Here is a 21,505-nt window from a genome sequence, read left to right as displayed (position 1 = left end):
CCAGACAAGGAATGTTCATGATGGGGCACTGCAATACTATTAACATGAGCAAGAGGTTAAAACATCACAGTTCTCTGTTACCACAGGATCCACAGCAGGCCTTTTACAAAAGGTCTCCCAAAGACAGAGTCCAGGGTGGCAAGAAGCATTGGGAATGCAACATGAGCCCTGGCTTATGGACATCTTCCACCTACTGAGAAAGTAAGGTGCTACTGCTTTGTCTCCACCCAGACATGAGAACTAAAAGAGAAGCTCTGAAGGAGATGCAAGTCCGACTGGCTGCCCTCCCAAATCCACTACCCTCCCCTCAAATAGTCCTCTCCTATTTCCACCTGAAGCACTACAAGAGGAAAGCTCAGCAATTCTGTTTTCTTTAAGAACTATCATTCCTTCAGCCCCCCCCCCCCCCCGCCGCCAAAGAGCTAATACTCTCTTGGCATTGTCACATAATATTACTGTCACCTTCTTCCTAACTCACAGCCCTGAATTCTTCCCTACTAAAAGGGAAGCCATAATATTCCTCCTCCCAAAGGAACAGATGGCTGGACAGCAGAGTCCCTAAGAGGGGATAACTATTGCTAAATAGCTACTTCCACCAACACTACAGCTTGCCCTACATAGTTACACTTGAGGCTGGGTTGGTACACTTCAACTTAGTGCTTTGGTTCTCTGACCTGGTTCTGATAATGAAATTTGATGTTCTCCTGGCTTTAAGCCCTTTAGTTTCTATTTCACAAGCAAATTTATTGAGTAACCACTTGGAGGAACATTTGAAGCAAGGTTAGAGAGTAGGCAGACAGGACAGAGTCAAAGTATACAGGGCAGGCCTTGAATGTCAAGCCAAAGGGTCTGAACTTGATCTATCCAGGAGTGGGAATTTGTTGCCAACTGTTATATTTCTTTCTTCTGGTTTCTGCCTTGCAGAATGGGCTGTTTCTGGAAGGAGGAACAGAATCTGATAACCTTTCAGTATCACAGACAAATTCACAATCAAACATTCCAACTTGTGAGGCCTAGCTATGAATTCCTATCTGACCCAGGATCGAACGTGGCTAAGTACAGCAGCAATTTTAAAATGATCACAGTAGGTGTTCCTGGGTGGCTCAGTCAGTTGAGCATTCGACTCTTGATTTCGGCTCGGGTCATAATCTCACAGTTCATGAGATCAAGTCCTGCATCGGGCTGTGCACTGACAGCGCGCGCAGTCTGCTTGGGATTCAGTCTCTCCCTCTCTCAGCCCCTCCCCTGCTCACACTCTCTCTCTTTCTCAAAATAAATAAGCATTTAAAAAATATAAAAATAAAATGATTATAGTATATACAATTCTCATGCACACTTAATTCAGACACAGGTTTCCACTGTATTCTTAGAGGATACAGGTCTAAACCAGCTCCTTATCAGTAATCTTCAGCTTCTGGGTTCAACAACTACTGTTTGTTTGTTAAAGAGCTTTAATTTACAGATGTATTAATACTTAAAAAGTCTGCTGTCATGTAAGTCAATGTTTTATAAGTGCTTCACTGCTGCTTCATGATGCTCATTATGAAGTTTCTGGTTTTTATGTAGTATCACAATATATACCACATCTTAAACTGTTCTTAATAATAAACTATTATTTCAAAATTTCTATAATTAATTTTCCTCTAAGTTAGAATGTAACTTTTCACTGCATGCTCTTTTGTATCTTCTGAATATTGGACCTTGTAAATTTACAACCTAATCAAAATAATTAACTTTCAAAAAATAGCCCTCCCTAAAATTCTGGGATATACTCCACCAAAAGTCATTGAGGAAAAAGAGAAATGGTTAAACAAGGAGGTAAAGAGACATGTGGTTTAAAAGTCATTGACTATTACGACCCAAATTCAGAATCACAGAATCAGGTCTGGTCACAAATACCCCTGAACTTTCTCCTTCACGTGAGCCAGCTGTGAGCAGCAATCACCAGAGTTATATAAACACCAATGAACAGTTACATAAGCTTCTCAGGAATGAGTTATGAACACCACCATGACAAATATGACTAGGCAAATGAGGAGCTTTGAAAGAAAAATCTCTTTTTCACTCATTGGGGGTATAAGGTACAAACACTTCCAGGGCCCTTTCTCCAGATGTTCCATCTCTTCTTCTCAATCCCATCTGTATAAACAAAGATCAGTGAATTCTAAGCCTTACCATATTCCTCTTGATGTAATGTGATAGGATGTATACACTGCAACTGTTACATATATGTGTCAAAACATTACTTGAATCTCAACACACCTTGAGATCTCACTCCCAGTTTGCAAAACCACAGGGAAAAAGAACTATGTTGGCAGAGTGGAGTGGCCACTGGAGAGGCCTGACACTGTCCTGAGGAGAACCAGCGGTGTGATGGAGCGGGCCAGGGACCGCTAACACCTGAGAAAGATTACAGGACAGCACGTACCAGAGTAGAAGTCCAAGTCAAATGCAGAAGGACAGCCTCACTGAGCAACCAAGATTGTCATCTGTACCCGAAGTGATTTCAGCAGCAGCCAGTACCTGTGGTGGATTTCCAGGTGAACTGAGGCATTCTTAGATGAGACACCAAGAGGTGGTTAAAGCAGTATTACAACATCCAGGTAGCTGATTTCCAAGCAAAAAACCAGCTGACAATGTATTGATGTATTTGAATCAGCTGACAATGTAATAAGGATAACATCCACGATTTTTAGAAAACAAAAGAACTATGTTAAATTTGTTAAGCAAGACCACAAGGATGCAATCAGCAAAATCTAGAAATGCATAAAACTACAGTGACAAGTGAATCCTTTTCTTCTGAAAATAAGATGCAAGGAAAAAAAGAAAATGAAAAAGAAGTAGGGAAAGCTCAGATTAAAGAAATTTAAAAGACAAATGAACTAAATGTAGAAATGTGGAATTAACAGTAAAAATAATTTTTAAAAGATAATCAGAGATTATCTGGATATTTTATGATACAAGGAATTGTTTATTTAAAATATTTAGGTTTGATAATGGTATTGTGTTTCTGTTTCTAGGACTTTATATGTTAGAAGACAAAGTAAATATACTTTGAAGTTTACAGATAAAATGTCACAACATTAAGGATCTACTTCCAGGGGCAGCTGGGAGGCTCAGTCAGTTAAGCTTCCAACTTCAGCTCAGGTCACAGTTCATGGGTTTGAGCCCTGCGTCAGGCTCTGTGCTGACAGCTCAGAGCTTGGAGCCTGCTTCAGATTCTGTGTCTCCCTCTCTCTCTGTCCCTCACCCACTCTCTGTCTCTCTCCCTCTCAAAAATAATAAAATAAAAACATTTAAAAAAAAAGTTGCTGGTAAGGTCTTAAAAAAAAAAAAAGATCTACTTGGAAGTAATCCAAGGTTGGGGGGAACAGATGAAACAACACTAACCTTGTATTCACAACTATGGCAGAGAATACTGGGAATACAGGGTTCATTTTACTATTGTCTCTCTTTTTTTATTTCGTTTGAGATTTTCCAAAATAAAAACTTCACAACTGTTTTAGAAGTCTTAATGGAAGATAAAATGTAACAAGCACTAATCTCTAAACTATTTAGATCTCAATTTTTCCATGTTTGTTAATATACATTTGCATATTCCATACTGATAACCAATGAATACACATCATTTTATGTTCTCCTTCGGTCACTTGTTACATACATATAAATATTTCTTTGACACACTCCACATGCTTGTCATTTTAATGGCAGGCTATCAGTATATCACAGAAGGTTTTTCATTCAGGCTGTTTCTTAGTTTTTATTTGTATTTGTAGTGGCAAAGACTTTAAATATTTAGATATTGGCAAACATTGCCTATAAAAAGTCTTGATAGTATATACTTTAGGTTGTGTGGGTCATACAGTCTCTGTTGTAATGAGCCAGCATTACCAGAGTAGCTCAAAAGCAGCCATACATAAACATAGAAGTGAACAAGTGTAGCTATGTTCCAGTAAAATTTTGCTTACAAAAATAGGCAAAAACAATTTTGAAAAAGAACAAAGGAGAATACACACTTCCTGATTTCAAAACTTAATATAAAGCTACAGTAATCAAAACAGTGTGGAACTGGCATAAAGACAGATATAGAAACCAATGAAATAAGATGAACAGCACAGAAATAAGCCCTCACGTACATGATCAAAGCATTTACAACAAGAGTGCCAATACCATTCATAGGAAAAGGACAGTCTTCAGCGAGTGGTGTGGGGAAAACCAAATATCCACATGCTGAAGAATGAAACTAGATCCTTAACTTATACCATATACAAAAATTAACTCAAAATAGATCAAAGACCTAAATGTAAAACCTTAAACTATAAAACTTAGAAGGAAACATAGGGAAAAAACTTCATGACACTGGGTTTGGCAATGATTTCTTGGATATGAAACCAAAAGCACAGGCAATAAAAGAAAAAAAAATACAAACAGGACTTCATGAAAACTTAAAAATTTTTGTGCATGAAAAGACACTATCAACAGAATGAAAAGACAACCCATGGAATGAGAGTAAATATTTGCAAACCATGTATCTGATCTGGGATTAATATCCAGAATATATAGAGAACTCCTAAAATGTAACAAAAAACTGATACAAAAATGGCAAAAGATAGATATTTCTCCAAAGACACACAAATGGCCAATTAATAAAAGATGCTTAAAATCACTAATCATTAGGGAAATGTAAATCGACACTACCATAACTTATCACTGTACACCCATTTAGGGTGGCTACTGTCAAAACAAAATAAATAAAAGTATTAGCAAGGATGTGGAGAACCTTGTGCACTATTGGCAAGAATGCACAATGATGGCACAAAAAAAGACACTCAGATCAACGGAACAGAATAGAGAACCCAGAAATGGACCCACAAATGTATGGTCAACTAATCTTCGACAAAGCAGGAAAGAATATCCAGTGGAATAAAGACAGTCTCTTCAGCAAGTGCTGCTGGGAAAACTGGACAGTGACATGCAGAAAAATGAACCTGGACAACTTTCTTACACCATACACAAAAATAAACTCAAAATGGATGAAAGACCTAAAAGTAAGACAGGAAGCCATGAAAATCCATGATGATCCAGGAAAAAGCAGGCAAAAACCTCTTTGATCTTGGCCGCAGCAACTTCTTACTCAACACATCTCTGGAGGCAAGGGAAACAAAAGCAAAAATGAACTATTGGGACCTCATCAAAAGAAAAAGCTTCTGCACAGTGAAGGAAACAATCAGCAAAACTAAAAGGCAACCGACAGAATGGGAAAAGATATTTGCAAGTGACATATCGGACAAAGGGCTAGTATCCAAAATCTATAAAGAACTTATCCAACTCAACACCCAAATAACAAATAATCCAGTGAAGAAATGGGCAAAAGACATGAATAGACACTTCTCAAAGAAGACATCCAGATGGCCGACTGACACATGAAAAAATGCTCAACATCACTCATCTTCAGGAAAATACAACTCAAAACCACAATGAGATACCACCTTACCCCTGTCAGAATGGCTAACATTAACAACTCAGGCAATGACAGCTGTTGGTGAGGATGTGGAGAAAGAGGATCTCTTTTGCATTGCTGGTAGGAATGCAAGTTGGTGCAGCCACTCTGGAAAACAGTATGGAGATTCCTCAAAAAATTAAAAATAGAACTACCTTACGACCCAGCAATTGCACTACTAGGTATTTATCCAAGGGATACAAGTATGCTGTTTCAAAGGGGCACATGCTCCTCAATGTTTACAGCAGCATTATCAACAATAGCCAAAGTATGGAAAGAGCCCAAATGTCCATTGATGGATGAATGGATAAAGAAGATATGGTGTATATATATATATATATATATACACACACACACACACACACACACACACACACACACACACACACAAATGGAGTATTACTCGGCAATTAAAAAGAATGAAATCTTGCCATTTGCAACAATGTGGATGGAACTGGAGGGTATTATGCTAAGTGAAATTAGTCAGAGAAAGTCAAGTATCATATGACTTCACTCATATGAGGACTTTAAGACACAGAACAGATGAACATAAGGGAAGGGAAACAAAAATAATATAAAACAGGGAGGGGGACAAAACATAAGAGACTCTTAAACATGGAGAACTAACAGAGGGTTACTGGAGGGGTTGTGGGAGGGGGGATGGGCTAAATGGGTAGGGGGCATTAGGGAATCTACTCCTGAAATTATTGTTGCACTATATGCTAATTTGGATGTAAATTTAAAAAATAAAATTAAAAAAAGAATAAATCAAATTGAATTCATTATTCTCCCCCCCCCCAAAAAAAAAGAATGCACAATGACACAGCTGCTATGGAAAACAGTAGGGCAATCCCTCAATAAGTTAGAACACTGGAGTGCCATGTGATCCAGCCATTCCACTTCTGGACATATGCTCAAAAGAACTGAAAGCAGAGTCTTGACATACAGTCTTGCTCACAGGATCATTATTCATAATAGCTAAAACAAGGAAACAACCTAGGTATCCACTGATGGATAAAAGGGTAAGTAAAATGTGATATATACATACAATAGAATATTATTCAGCCTTAGAAAGAAATTCTGACACATGCCACAACGTGATTCTTTTTGTTTCTTTTATTATTTATTTTTAAATTTACATCCAAGTTAGTTAGCATCTAGTGCAATGATTTCAGAAGTAGATTCTAGTGATTCATCCCCTATGTATAACACCCAGTGCTTCATTAAGAAAAACAAGTGTCTTTCTTAATGCCCCTTACTCATTTAGCCCATCCCCCCACCCACAACCCCTCCAGCAACGCTGTTCGTTCTCTGTATTTAAGAGTCTCTTATGTTTTGTCCCCTTCCCTGTTTTTATATTATTTTTGCTTCCCTTCCCTTATGTTCATCTTTTTTGTATCTTAAATTCCACATATGAGTGAAGTCATATATTTGTCTTTCTCTGACTTATTTTGCTTGGCATAATACCCTCCAGTTCCATCCACATAGTTGCAAATGGCAAGATCTCATTTTTTTTTTTGATTGTCAAGTAATACTGCATTGTGTGTGTATATATATATATATATATATATATATATATATATATATACACACCACATCTTCTTTATCCATTTACCCATCGATGGACAATTGGGCTGTTTCCATATTTTGGCTAATGCCGATAGTACTGCTATAAACATTGGGGTGCATGTGCCCCTTTGAAACAGCACACCTGTATCCCGTGGATAAATACCTAGTAGTGCAATTGCTGGGTTACAACGTGATTCTTTTTTTTTTTTTTTTTTTAATTTTTTTTTCAACGTTTATTTATTTTTGGGACAGAGAGAGACAGAGCATGAACGGGAGAGGGGCAGAGAGAGAGGGAGACACAGAATCGGAAACAGGCTCCAGGCTCTGAGCCATCAGCCCAGAGCCTGACGCGGGGCTCGAACTCCTGGACCGCGAGATCGTGACCTGGCCGAAGTCGGACGCTCAACCGACTGTGCCACCCAGGCGCCCCTACAACGTGATTCTTGAGGACATTATGTTAAATTAAATAATTCAGTCACAAAAGGACAAATACTGCATGATTCTATTTATATGAAGTATTTAGCATAGTTAAAATAAAGACAGAAAGTGATGGAGAGTGATGATTTAAAGGGTACAGAGTTTCAATATGGGATGATTAAAAAGTTCTGGTAATGGATAGTGGTGAAGGTTACAAAACAGTGTAAATGTACTTAATGCCACAGAATTCTACACTTTAAAATGGCCAAAATGGTAAATTTCATGTTACATATATTTTAACACACACATACACACAGTTGGCTTAGTCATTGCACTAAGTTAAAGAAGTCTGACACAAAAGGCCTCATATTGTACAATTCCACTTATAGAAATGCCCAGAACAAGTAAATCTATATAGATAGCAAGCAGGATAGTGGTTGCAAGGGGCTGAGATAGAGGGTAATGGGAGTGCCTGCCTATGGATAACAGGGTTGTTTCTTGGAGTAATGAAAATGTTCTGAAATTAGACAGTAGTGATAGTTAAAAGCCTTGTGAATATACTAAAAATCATTGAATTATAACTTTAAAATGTACCTCAATAAGAATATATACATATTTTTAAATGTTGGCTTGGTGCTTCTGCTTCCAGCTAAGATGGAATAGCTTGAGGCAAACCACTGCTTGCACTAAGAATAGCTAGAAACATGTTATTGAATTTAAAAACAACAAAACCTTTTTGAAGGCATTGAAGAGATGCTGAGAGAACCAGAAGTAGAAGGGACAAGATTACAGAGAAAGGGAAATTAAGAAGAGGTGAGCTAGCATTCTCCTGCCATTTATTCCCCTCTTTTGCCAAGTCTGAGTGTTGGGGCAAACTGAGAGTCATCCAAACTGAGGGATGTTAATAAAAAGCAAAGAAACCAGAACTTTTGACAATTTCATGAGGCTAAAAAGACAAAAATTGAAGACATGAGGGACCATGATCCTAATGAAATGGGAAAAGCAAAACTGAGCCAAAAACTCAGTTCATTTTCATCAGGTCATTTGCTTTGCTCTAAAGGTGAGATGGGAGACTAAAAAGCTAAGCTAAAGGCCACTGAAAAGCAGAGAATATGTTTCTGCAATCTCAAGGTGCAGAGAAGGATTAGAAATTTAGGAACCACCAGAGCAGATGGTTCCAGGGAACACCTTCGTTCTCAAGTGGAACCTATGGGATGGCCTTACTCTAGAAACAGGGGTGTGCCAGGAGTAAACAAAGGCTTATAAACTATGATCTGACATTTATTCAGCTTTGTCCTGCTGGATTAAGGTGATCAGCCCCACTGTATGTGCCTAGAAGAAGAAAAGGAAAACTTCTCTAAAGATATTATCCATAGTCTCTATAACTTTTTATGTACACTGCCCAGCATTCAATGAAAAATTACCAGCTATGCCAGGAGACAAGACCAAATGATCAAAAACTAAGAGGGAAAATCCTGGAATCATGGCCCAGTTTGTCCGTAACCTCACGGAGAAGGCCCCAGAGCTGGTGAAGGCTGCTGTGACTTGCTCAAAGACTCAATTGGCCACATTTTGACACTATGCCAAGGTTGAGTTGGTTCCTCCAACCCCTGCTGAGATCCCTACAGCTATTCAGAGCTTGAAAAAAATAGTCAAGAGTGCTCAAACTGGTAGCTTCAAACAGCTCACAGTTAAGGAAGCTCTGCTGAATGGTTTGGTGGCTACTGAGGTGTGGATGTGATTTTATGTCAGCGAGATCATAGGAAAGCGTGGTATCATTGGCTATAATGTTTGAAGACCAATCTTTAACATCTGTCTATACTTGGTTTGTTATTTGAGTGTTTTTGGACCATGTGTGATCAGACTGGTATTTGAATAAAATAAGATAATGTATCAAAAAAACAAAACAAAACAAAAACTAAGAGGTGATAAACAGACAACAGAACCAGAATCACTGGTGGTCTAGACACTTAAAAAATAATAATAATAAATAACTGATAAAATGTGCAAGAAAACAAAGAAATGGAGAAAATGAAAACAGGGATAATGTCACCATATAATCAGACTCAATAAAAAAAGACAATCAAAGGGAAATTCTAGAAATAACATATATAATAACTGGAATCAAGAAGCTCTATGGATGACAGGTAGGATAAATAGAAAAAAACAAAACACAACAAAAAACCATTCCTAGGGAGCTTATAGCAAAACTTTTGAAAACTAATACCAAATAAAAAGCTGTACAAGTAGTCGTAAGTGGGGGAGAACACATTACCTTCAAAGGAGCAACAATAGGAATGGCAATGTATTTTTCAGACATGAAAGATGCTAGAAGACAGTGGAAAATCTTCTAAGTGTTGAAAGAAAATAACTGGCAACCTAGAATTTTGTACCAGCTAATACATCATTCAAAAATGAGGGCAAAATAAAGCAATTTTCAGACAAACAGAAACACACATTAAATTTGTTGCCAAAAAACATTTTCAAACCTAAATACCAAAGGGAGTCCTTGAGCCAGAAAAAAAATGATCTCAGACAAAAAAGAAAGAAAGAAAGAAAGAAAGAAAGAAAGAAAGAAGGAAAGAAATGAAGGAATGAAAAACACCATAAAAGGAAAGGCTCCTAACCTCTTCTAGTTGGTACCACCCTATTTGATGTTTGCTCAAATAAACTCCTAAAAATAAATAAATAAATAAATAAATAAATAAATAAAGGAACAAAAAGGGTATAGATGAGGCAAATATAATGAATACTGACTATAGAAAAACAATAACATTTTATAGCATTTAAAATGTGTAGAATTAAGGGGTGCCCGGGTGACTCAGTCAGTTAAACATCTGACTTCAGCTCAGGTCATGATCTCCCAGTTCACAGGTTCAAGCCCCATGTCAGGCTCTGCACTGACAGCTCAGAGCCTGAAGCCTGTTTCAGATTCTGTGTCCCCCCCTCTCTCTGCCCCTTCCCCACTCATGCTCACTCACTCACTCTTTCTCTCTCTCTCTCTCAAAAGTAAACATTAAAAAAATTTTTTAAGTAAAATGTGTAGAGTTAAAATAAGGATATATAACCTAAAAGGCAGGAAAGAAGTAAACAGATTTAAAATGCTGTAAGGTTAAAAATAAATAATAAGATAAGATAAGATAAGATAAGATAAGATAAGATAAGATAAGATAAAATAAAATAAAATAAAATAAAATAAAATAAAATAAAATGTTCTCAGGTTCTAATACAGTTGGGGAAGTAATAAAAGCAATGATTTATATTAGACAAGGATGCATACCATAACCTAAATAACCACTAAAAGCATGGTAAAAGATTATATAACTAACAAGCCAATAGGGAGAAAACTGAATCATACAAAAACAAAAACAAAAACAAAAACAAAAAAATGCCAACAACTTGATTAATCCAAAGGAAGAAGAACAAAATAGAAGATGATATAGAAAATAAACAGCAAGATGATAAATTTTAACACAACTCTATCAATAATTACATAAACTATAAATTGACTAAATATTTCAATTAAAAGACTAAAACTGTCAGACTGAATCAAAAAAACAAAACCCAACTAACTGGTGCAAGCATGAAAAACAAATAACAGAGAAAAAGTTGAAAGTAAAAGAATAAACCAAAAAAAAAAAAAAAAGTAAAAGAATAAACACTAATAAACACTAATCAAAGCTGACATATCTATCTATACTAAATCAGGTGAAAGAGACATTAGGGTAAGAAGCATTACTAGAAATAAAAAGGGATGTTTCATAATGACAAAAGGTCATTGTACAAAGAAAATATAACAATATCAATTCTGTATACACACAACACCTTAGTGTCAAAATACATTAAAACTGACAAAACTGAAAGAAGAAATACAGAAATCTACAATCATAATGAGAGACTAACAAGTCTCTTTCAAGAATATGAGCCAACAGACAAAAACACCAGTAAGGCTATACAAGAACTGAATGAAACAACAAACCTGAATTAACAAACATATTTAGAACACTTCACTCAACAATGACAAAACACACATTGTTTTCAACAGCTCATGCATCATTTATCAAAATTGTCCATATACTGCACCATAAAGCAAACCTCAACAAATTTCAAACAAGTGAAATCATTCAGAGTATGTATCTGACCACAGTGAGAGCAGCAGTTACTAGAAGCCTAGCAGTGCTAGGGGAAGAGCAATGCCAGGGGAATTGGGGAGTTGTAGACTTGCCAGAGTTTAAAGATGTCATTAACATTTTATATAACACCCCTGCCATCCTGCTGAGACAAAAGAAAGGCTGTCCCTAAGAGTATGAACCACATTCTACAGTAAGACCTATATACTGGATCCTCCCTAACAAAGCCTAAAACCAAGCCCTGACAAGGTCTGCAAGAAGAGAGAATTTAGAGATTGAGTCCTACCAAATTAGATTGGAAAACATCTTGGGCTTTTCACAGATTGGTACCAAAATGGCATAAAACCAAGGCTTCATAAGTTCAAGGTGATGGATCAATCAGTAACTGAGCTGCCTGTGAAAATTAGAATGAACAAGAATGAAGAGCCTCTACAATATATTACGCACAAAGACCATTTTATTTACTCAAAAATCACCAGATATGCAAAGAAACAGGAAAGTATCCATAGTCAAGAAAAATTCAATCAGGAGCAATCTAGGGGCACCTGTCTGGCTCAGTCAGTAGAGCTTGCAACTCTTGATCTTGGAGTGGTGAGTTTCAGCCCCACACTGGGGGTAGAGTTTACTTTAAAAAATTGAAAAAGAAAGGAAGGAAGGCAGACAGGAAGGGAGGGAAGGAGGGAAATCTAGATGGCCTAGATGTTAGACTGTCAGCCAAGCAGCAACCAAAAGAAATAATAAATGTTATTGTTTTAAATCATTTAAGTTTTGGGGAAATTTATGACACAGTATTAGTAACTGAAACAGAAACTTGGTACTTGGGGTAAATAAGAATAAACAAATCAATAAAAAATTAGAGTATGGTTTTGCGTTTGGTGTTAAGTGGTGAGAAGAAGCTGGAAGGGTCATAAGGAAACTGGTCATAAAAGCCCAAAGGGTCTCAAGGAGATTATTGATGAAGGCTTAAAGGAAAATGTTACAGAAAGCTAAAGGAAAAGAAACACTGTTTCAGACAGTTTAGCAACTCTATCACCAGTAGTAACATGGAAAATTGATATCAAATCCAGGGTAGACCTGTAAGATCCTTTGTTATGATTTCAGAAATATTTAAAGTAGTGCCTCATAGACCTTTTCAAACAGACTAAAATCCTCCTAAAGATTTTGCAGGCATGCCTAGAAGATCTCTGTTAAACAAAAGACTTAGAAAAAAGTCTTCAGATAAGAGAAACTGTACTTAGGGAGTGAATTCAAGAAACTACAACTAAAAGCCACATTCACACATGGATCTGAGTTAGATGACAAGATCTTGGACTATAAACTGATGCTGAAATGGAATGAAACTTTGAGGGTCTTGAGGAAAGGGGGCAGTGTATTTTGCATGTGGGATGATGTGAATTACTGTGGCCAGAGGCTGGAATGTGGCAGTCTTTTTTCCAAAGATGAATGTAACAATATCTTTCATCCCAATGCTTTCCCTCAGTTTGACCCTGATCCTCCTATTGAGAAATAAATTCTAATCTTTTTCTCTTGAATCTGGGTGGGCTTATGACTTGCTTATAACCAAAAGAATAAGACAGAAGTTGACACTATAACTTCCAAGGCTAGCATCAAAGGCAATGTAACTTCCACTTTGCTATTTTAACTGTGGCCACTATCTGCAACTGAAATTGACAGAAGTCTAAAATTCTTATGAAAATGCAAAAGTCCTACAGTAATCAAAATAATTTTTTAAGACAATAATGAAGTTGGAATTCTTGTACTATCTGATTGAAACTACAGTAATTATGATTTTGCCTAGGGATAAACATAGTAATTAATATAATACAGTCCAGAATTAGACCACACATTTATAGTCAATTGATTCTTTGTAAAGGTAATTAAAAGTAATTCAATGGAGAAAGATAATCTTTCCAACACACCATTTGCAACAGATACAATTCTCACCTCATTACATATTATACATAAACAATAATTCAAAATGGATCAAGGCCTAAATATAAAAGCTTAAACTATAAAACTTCTAGCAGAAAATGTAGTAGAAAATATTCACAACTTTAGGGTTAGTAAAGATTTCTTTTCTTTTTTTTTTTTTTTAATGTTTATTTTTGAAAGAAAGAAAGAGTGAGAGTAGGGGAGGGACAGAGAGAGAGGGAGACACAGAATCCCAAGCAGGCTCCAGGCTCCAAGCTGTCAGCACAGAGCTTCATGCAGGGCTCGAAACCATGAACTGTGAGATCATGACCTGAGGTGAAGTCAGACACTCGACCAACTGAGCCACCCAGGCACCCCTAGGGTAAGTAAAGATTTGTTAAGCAGGATACAAAAAGCTTGAACCACAAGCGAAAAAAATGATAAAAGTGCTTCATCAAAATTAAAAACTTCTGCTCTTCACAAGGCATCCTTAAAAAAAAAAAAAATGAGGGGTGCCTGGGTGGCTCGGTTGGGCGTCTGACTCTTGATTTCCGCTTAGGTCATGATTTCACAGTTTGTGGGTTTGAGCCGCGCATTGGGCTCTGTGCTGATGGCAAGGAGCCTGGTTGGGATTTTTCTCTCTCCCTCTCTTTCTGCCCCTCCCCTGCTCACGCTTTCTCCACACCCCCCTCTCAAAATAAACACTTAAGAACAAAGATGTTGATGAAAACCACATTCCAATCTTTAAAATATGCCTCTTTTCCACCCATGAAATAAATGACCACTGAACAATGGAAAAGCTTATTTAAAGTGACTACAATAAAATTACAGATTTTTTTTTACAACAAAGAACACTATCAACAATGTTAAGAGATAAGCCACAGACTAGATGCTACTTATAAAATAAATAGCAAAGGAGTTGTAAGTGTAATAAAGAATACTTACAAATCTGAAAAACTTCATCGCCTACAGTAGTCAAAACCGAAATCATTACTTCAGAAATGTAGGCTGGTTCTTGAAGTATTCCCATACTTACTCCAATCACTCAACTTTATTATTCCATCAGCCACGAGAAAACTCACACTAATTTTTTCCCCTCCTTAACTGAAGTCTCCATGCTAAACACTAATGCTGATCATATATACTCAGCCTGATTTACCCCATCCTTCCATCCCCCAAAATTCCAGAAGCAACACGACACCTAGCCATTGTAACACATTAAGGGAGGGAAACCCCACTACCCAGCATGCAAAGTTGAAGAGCTGAATCCTATCTGGAAACAGCTGCAGCCCATCCAAGAGCAACATATGACCCAAGGCACCTGGTGACCATGGCACCTAGCGATCTTCAGTCAGCTGCCTGGGGTGGGGAGAGCTCTTCCTTCCAGATCTGCTAAAGGTCTCGAGTGATAATAGACTGGCCACTCTTTCCTCAAAATTTTCCCTTGTAATTTTACTTCCAAAGGTCTCTTAACTGTCTAATAAAGATTTTTAAAAAAGATTATGTGAGGGGTGCCTGGGTGGCTCAGTCAGTTGAGCTTCAGATCCTCTGTCCCTGCTTCTCTGCCCCTTCCCAGCTTGCACTATCTCTCTCAAAAACAAATGAAACATTAAAAAAAAAAAACTTCGGGGTGCCTGAGTGGCCTAGTTGGTTGAGCGATCAAATCTTAATTTTGGCTCAGGTCATGATCTCACGGTTTGTGAGAACCAGCTCCGCATGGGTCTCTGCACTGACAGCACGGAGCCTGCTTGGGATTCTCTTTCTCCTTCTCTCTGTCCCTTCCCCGCTTGTGCTCTCTCTCTCCCAAAATAAATAAATAAACGTTAAAATAAAAAATTAAATAAATACTTTTAAAAATAATAAAAAATTTAAAAAACATCACCCTAAATAAATCAATCAATCAATAAATAGGGACTAGGCTAAGGACCTTAGTGGGAAGACTGAAGCAATGGACTATTGCTTTGCTTATTTCCCAAAGTATGAGTGATGCAAACATGGGAGAAATAAAAATAGAATTAAATACTCAAGCAAATTATTCCTGGAAACTTCAGGATCACTAAAGGGTCAGTGCTTCCTCCACCTGCCATTCAGCACTATAAGGAATAAAGTGGTTCTGGAAGCTGCAGCTGCTTGATGTTATATAACCAGAGAGAAGTGTCAAGACTGGAGCTGGTTCAAGGGACATGTCAGTCCATGCTGGGCTTCCTGCTCTTCTGTGACTCCAATTGGCAGCCTCTCTCAAGGAGGCTAGAAAGCAATCTCCAGGCATCCCCACTGAGCCTGACAGCTGAGTGTAAGAGGGGAAAACAGGATCTCAGCATCATCAAAGTGGGGGTTTTAAAAGAAGAATGAAGAGAATAAGCCTGTTTATGGCCTTGGGGAACTGTTGCCCCTCCCTCTGGATCTCAGGCTGGCAAAACCCCACACCCATTCTCCTGCCTGCAAACCCACTTTATTTTTTTTTTTAATTTTTTTTTAACGTTTATTTATTTTTGAGACAGAGAGAGACAGAGCATGAACGGGGGAGGGTCAGAGAGAGGGAGACACAGAATCGGAAGCAGGCTCCAGGCTCTGAGCCATCAGCCCAGAGCCCGACGCGGGGCTCGAACTCACGGACCGCAAGATCATGACCTGAGCCGAAGTCGGCCGCTTAACCGACTGAGCCACCCAGGCGCCCCCAAACCCACTTTAAATGGTGGCAGAAGCACAGAATAACATACAAATCTTTCCATAACATGCAAACTCCACTAGGACTCCCATGTAAGGGTGTCCACAACAAGCAAGAAGAAACTAGGATGGCATTAAGTGCTGCCTCTTTTAAGAGGGAATGAGCAAAGAGAAATAGCAAAAGCTCATTCTGTGTCTTTTGAGAGAGGACTTGTGTACACACACTAAGGTGATAATCCTTCAAAATGTGTTACTTGTGTCTGTTAACCTAAAAGACAGTAAAGCTGGTCCAATGGACAAACAAAAGCGTGCTAGGGATCTGTATTGCAGGGAGGAGGTGGGGGAAGGTCAATCAACAGAACTTTTACTTTTTCATTCTACTCATGAACATTTTGATGTATTGAGGCTACCAACCACAAAAAATAAAACCTCAAATTCCCAGAAGGATTCATTAGGTGAGAAAAGGCTGTGAACAAAGAGTAGGGTTTCACAAGCAAAGCATCAAATCAGACTTCACAACAGACATCATGAAGGGAAAGCATAGGAGGCAAGAGAGAAGATACCTTTGCAAAATGCCCAAATTAGAGAATACTGCTACAGCACATAATTTCTTCCACAAAATGCATTCATGTACAACTGAAACATTTAAACAATCCCGTCAGAATTTCTGATCTGAGAGCAGAGAACAGGGTAGGTTGAGGAGCAGATGCTCTGGAGGACAGGACAGGACAGGACAGGACTCACTCTCCACACCCCAACCTGAAGAGAGCATCATTAAAAGTCATGCCTTGGCAAAATAATAAACTAGTGCAGATTACAGACTCTCGGAATAGTCTCATTGGCTGGAACCTTAAATGTTAACTCCATGAATGCAAAAGGTTAGATAGTTGCTCTGATCAAAGAAAGACTGGTAAGGCCCTTTCTGGCTGATCATATTAAAAATAAAACAACAAGGATGCCTGGCTGGTTCAGTCAGTAGAGCATGAGACTGTTGATCTTGGGATCATGAGTCTGAGCCCCATGTTGGGTGCAGGGATTACTTAAAAATTAATTAATTAATTAAATTTAATTTAAGAAATAAAAATAAAACAACAAACCTTTTCCTTGGGGCTGTAGAAAATGCAAAGAAAATTTGTACTTATCCAGGAGCACATTACACAACAGCCTTGCTTCCTAATGGGTGAAGGGGACAATTAAAAGAAGAGTGGCTAAGAACATAAGCACAAAGTCTCTATAGTGGAAGAGCATTCCGTAGTAGCTCTCCCAGCATCCCACACCCCACAGAGTAGCAACTCTTTAGACCTCCACCACACTCAGTGACCATCAAGGGAAAAAAGCCTCATTCATTCTTGCTTTCTCTCATCTCCTCATATTCAGTCATGAATTCTGTGCCCTAAGAAGTTACCTAAATATCCCTCTCTTCTTCTCTCCACACCACTGTACTACCTGGTCTGGATTCTTGCTCTGGCCTCCAGAGTCTCCCTGCCTCCCTGCAATCCACACTGCAGAAAGAGTGAGCTTTGTGAATCCGCTCTAGTCACAGTCTCCACCCACCCAGGATCTTTTAAAACACTTTAAAACTATCCCTTCTGCTCTTAGGATAAAATCTGAAATCCTTCATGCCTTTCCTGATTGCTAGCTCACTACCTGACTACCAAAAACCTCCCTCCACCCACCCACTCTCAGTTCCATGTTCTCTAGCCTCAAAAGCATGGTGCTCTCAGAGGCTCTGGGCCTTTGCAGATGCTGTGTCCCTCTTTTCTCATTTCCTTATCTAACAGGGATGTGTTAGATTCTAATTTAATTGTAACCCATATTCTCTTTCAGGTCTCTGCCTAAAAGCCTATAGAAGACCATCTCTAGGTTTCTTCCTTTTTATTTTTATTTCAGCATGTGCTCAACATTGTTAGGCTGCAGTGCCTGTCAATATATCTGGGGAGACAAGGTTAGTAACTGATGCTTTCTCTCTTGGTACGCTGTTTGGGGAATTTTATTCAAATCTGGCACATCCTGCTTCTGTACTCTAAATTGGACCAAAGACTACTATAAGATTTCAGAATACAATTTACAAAACACTTAAAGACACTCCTTCAGGAGGATTGCTGGGAACTGTGAAGTCAGGGCAGACAAAGTAGCTGGTGAATAGCTACAGGCCCAGCACCAGGTCTGCAGTGAGCCCTACTAGATTTGGATCCCATGCACTGCATCCCCAGTCATGTCCAAGGCCATTACAAATACTATAAACATTAACTCATTCAGTCCTCAAAACAGCCCTATTAAGTAGATAGTGCTACCATTATTCCCATTTTACAGATAAGGAAATTTGCTCAAAAAGCCATTAAGTAGTAAAGATAGGATCTAAACCCAGGTGACTGATCTGTCTCCAGAGTTCATGCTCTTAGCCACCACACTGCATAATTTCCCCTCTATTCCCATTTCCCTGAAAGTTATGTGGAAAAAAAATAGAGTTCAGAGACAGCTATGTATGTACTGTGCCTCAGTTTATAACAAAAGGTACAGGAAAATGCAATGCAGAATGCTGAATCAATTAGATAATCATATTTGGAAATGAGAAGGATGAACCTTGACCCCTACCTCACACCATACAAAAATCAATTCACGATGGATCACTGACCTAAATGTGAAGGTAAAACATTTAAAGCTTCTAAAAAATAACAATATCTTCATGACCTTGGGGAAGCACTAAAGCACTAAACATAAAGGGTAAAAATAAATTTGATTTCATTATAATTAAAACATCTATTCATCAAAAATACAATATAAAAAGGAGCATAAAACTGCAAAATAAGCCCCACAAAACACAATTAAAAGTGAAAAACCAAGCAATATAGAAGGAAAAGATGTGTGTGTGTGTGTGTACCCAATAAGACTCATAACCAGATATGAAGAATTCCAATCAATAAGAAATAGATGAAAGGAAAGAAAAATGTTCCAAAAAATGTGTTCAGACACTTTACAAGACTGAAAATGGTCATAAGCATATAGAAAAAGCCTAACATCTTAAATAATCAGGGAAATGCAAATTAAACTCACAGTCAGAAGTTCCCACCCCCTGGATTATTGGGAAAGAGGGTTGAAGGTCCTACAAAGTCACTCTGAACAACTGGGTCAACATCTGACACGCTTTCCTGCCGCAGATTTACAAACAATCTTCTGCCCCCAGCACACCTGAACTCTGCACCTTTGTGTCTTTAAGCCTGGCACACAGAAAAGGACAGGAAATGGTTGCAAAATTGGCACTACTTCATTTCTAGTAAGAAGTCACCCTAAATTCTTGATTTAGGCTACTCTAAAAAATCAGTCCAACAACAGATATCCAACTTGTCTCAGGAAGAGGTGATACAACTTTCTGGGGAAGGGAAGAGGATAAAATAAATACAGAATAAAAAGATCTGTCGTGAATCTGTAATTTAAGGACTGGTGCTGGTCATCTGAGCTGAGAAAAAAATGCTAAAATGCAATAGAGAGCTATTTATACTGTCTGTCTTGCATTCAAGTCACATGGCTAAACTGGCCTTCCATGCAGATTCACAGCCCTTTTCTCCACTTTGGTGATTCCTCTTTGTTCCTAAAAACATGCCCATACTTCCATGTCTTCATCCAGAATGAGAAAACAACAGATCTAGAGTTCAGGTTGCAGAATTTCATCTTGCAGAAGTGAACCTGAAGGCTCAGCAAGGTCTTGCCCAAGATACAAAAATTTAGAGGAAGATGATTACCTTGCTCTGAGGGGTGTTCCTTTCTATTACACACTAACATGCTGAGGTAAAGGATTTTTGCCAGGTCTTGGCTTGAGCCAGTATGGACTGCCCCCAACTATACTGTGTCATCCATTTCTCCCTCCCTACCTGATAAGCCCCACTGGCAAAAAGTTAGGATAAAACTTTTTAACTTTTAAAAAAGCCTTTCTTTTTATTTTTAATGTTTTTTAGATTTATTTGAGAGAGAGGGAGGGAGAGATAGAGAATCCCAAGCAGGCTCCACATTGTCAGCACAGAGCCTAACATGGGGCTGGATCCCATGAACCGCGAGATCATGACCTGAGCCAAAATCAGGAGTCAGATGCTCAACCAACTGAACCACTCAGGCACCCCTAAAAAAGCCTTTCCTTGACCTCAAATACCCCCTCATTTATTGCTTCTTCTTTTTGTTTCCTTGTATAGCAAAACCCCTCAAAAAACTTGTCTATTCTTAGGGTCTCCAATTCCTCTCCACCTGTTCTTATTTTAGCCCCTATCATGGCACTGAAATGCTCATCAAGGTCACCAAGGACGCCCACACTGCTAAATCTGACAGCCAATTCTCTTTTAATTTTAATTCCAGTGTAATTAACAGTGTTATATCAGTTTTAGGTGTACATTACAGTGATTCAACAATTCCATATATTATTCAGTGCTCATCAAGATAAGTGTATTATTAGTCCCCTTCACCTATTTCACCCATGCCCCCAACCACATCCCCTCTGGCAACCATCAGTTTGTTCTCTATAGTTAAGAGTCTGTTTTTTTGTTTGTGTCTTTTTTTTACTTTTGTCTTGTTTCTTAAATTCCACATGAATGAAATAATATAATATTTGTCTTTCTCTGACTGGCTTATTTTGCTTAGCATTATATTTCTAGATCCATCCATGTTATTACAAATGGCAAGATTTTGTTCTTTTTGTGGCTGAATAATATTCCATTGTATGTATGTGTGTGTATACGCATTACATCCTCTTTATTCATTCATCTACTGATGAACACTTGGGCTGCTGCCATTGTAAGTGATGCTGCAATAAACAAAGGATCCATGTATCTTTTTGAGCCAGTGCTTTTCTATTTTTTGGGTAAATACCCAGTAGTTCAATTCTTGGATCATAGGGTAGTTCTCTAATTTTTTGAGGAACCGCCATACTGTCTTCCACAGTGACTGTACCTGTTTGCATTTCCAGCAACAGTGCACGAGGGTTCCTTTTTCTACACATCCTTGTTGACACTTGTTTCTTGTGTTTTTCATTTTAGCCATTATGACAGGTGTGAGGTGATATCTCATTGTGGTTTTAATTTGCATTTCCCCGATGATGAGTGATGTTAAGCATCTTGGCCATCTGGATGTCTTCTTTGAAGAAATGTCTATTCATTTCTTCTACCCATTTTTTTATTACTATTATTATTATTATTATTATTATTATTATTGTGTTGAGTTGTATAAGTTCTTTATATACTTTGGGTACTAACACTTTATCAGATATATCATTTACAAATTTCTTCTTCCAGTCAGTAGATTGTCTTTCAGTTTTGTTGGTTGGTTC

At 38.1% G+C, this 21,505-nt stretch overlaps 1 protein-coding gene and 2 pseudogenes across 2 annotated transcripts in view; 2 read left to right on the top strand and 1 right to left on the bottom strand.

The window, feature by feature from the left end:
* Nucleotides 1–21,505, bottom strand: part of RAD54L2 (RAD54 like 2) — a 111,346-nt gene that overhangs the window by 31,571 nt on the left and 58,270 nt on the right. The window lies entirely within an intron of this gene.
* Nucleotides 2,374–2,583, top strand: LOC124524127 (SNRPN upstream reading frame protein-like; annotated as a pseudogene).
* Nucleotides 8,970–9,281, top strand: LOC124524126 (ATP synthase subunit g, mitochondrial-like; annotated as a pseudogene).

The sequence above is a fragment of the Lynx rufus genome, unplaced genomic scaffold (genome assembly GCF_022079265.1).
Source record: "Lynx rufus isolate CCGP_SWC_20201006 ecotype Redwood Valley unplaced genomic scaffold, mLynRuf1.p SCAF_4, whole genome shotgun sequence".
In the NCBI taxonomy this organism is placed as follows: Eukaryota; Metazoa; Chordata; class Mammalia; order Carnivora; family Felidae; genus Lynx; species Lynx rufus.
Note: the sequence above shows the minus strand (reverse complement) of the source record. Positions and strands in the feature narration are given on the sequence as shown.